At 30.4% G+C, this 1,135-nt stretch overlaps 1 non-coding gene across 1 annotated transcript; it reads left to right on the top strand.

Moving 5' to 3' along the window:
* The first annotated feature begins 634 nt into the window (after nucleotides 1-634).
* Nucleotides 635-706, top strand: Trnap-agg (transfer RNA proline (anticodon AGG)). The gene has a single exon. It is a non-coding gene; the product is annotated as a tRNA-Pro (tRNA).
* The last annotated feature ends 429 nt before the right edge of the window (nucleotides 707-1,135 follow it).

Raw genomic sequence — 1,135 nt, forward strand, 5'->3', positions numbered from 1 at the left:
CACCCTAACAGGATGTAGGCGCGGTCTTATGTATACGTATGTAAAATTATTTTTTTGTGAGCCATAATCAACAGTATTCGACATTTTACCTCAGATACATAAATGCCGATCGATTTTATTGATTTTATTCTGTGAATAAAAAAAAATCTATCGTCTCTGCTTACCCTGGTGGGAAATAGGCGTGAGTTTATGTATGATACTCTATGACATTGTTTTTGTGTATTGTTTTGTAGTGAATCACTTTGTAATTTGCTAAGATTAATTGTTACTTTAGTTCATTTATTTTAATTTTTATACTTTTATATTATTATCTTCTTGACATTATTATTTGCATATTATAATTTTCATAACTAAAAATATTGACCTAATGCTAAATGCTGACCACCTGCAAACTGTACCTACCATTTTTAAAGCGAATAAAATAATTATTATTATGAATTACATACGTTTAATTACGTTTATATAATTATTTATATACCTACTTTGTCATAAATGGTTCGTCCGGTACACCGCACATTCGATTTTAAACCTTATTGTATGGTTCAACAGGGATTACCATCAATTTATCAAATAATATTTAAGGCAACTATACTTTAACAGCACATGTACAGTAATTTCCGCCAGTCTGTCAGCCGGCTCGTTGGTCTAGGGGTATGATTTTCGCTTAGGGTGCGAGAGGTCCCGGGTTCAAATCCCGGACGAGCCCAAATCTTTTTGACTTATTATTTTTTGTATATACTTAGGTTTTACTGATTGGAGATTTTTAGATTTATTCTATTTGATTTTATTCATATAAAAATATAAGTAAATTGTTTTCCACATTATTTGGTTCTAAATGTTTGAAAACTAAATAAAAGCTTTACAGTGTTACTACAAAACAAACACTAAAAGATAAACTATGTTTAAAATATAATCCGTATACGAAAGAAGTCCTGAAGGCCGAGGCGCTACTGTCGCAGATTCTGCATATAATTATTATGACTTGTCAAGTTAGTTTCATTAAAATCCGCTGACTTCTTTCGTGGCGCGAAATACTATTTCAAACCTAGTTTATTTTTAGTTTGTGTTTTGTAGTAACACTGTTACGGTTTATCTATTTTTAAATAATTTAAGTAGATTTATTTACAGAAAGCTG

This window comes from Pectinophora gossypiella, chromosome 25 (assembly GCF_024362695.1).
Source record: "Pectinophora gossypiella chromosome 25, ilPecGoss1.1, whole genome shotgun sequence".
Taxonomy (NCBI): Eukaryota; Metazoa; Arthropoda; class Insecta; order Lepidoptera; family Gelechiidae; genus Pectinophora; species Pectinophora gossypiella.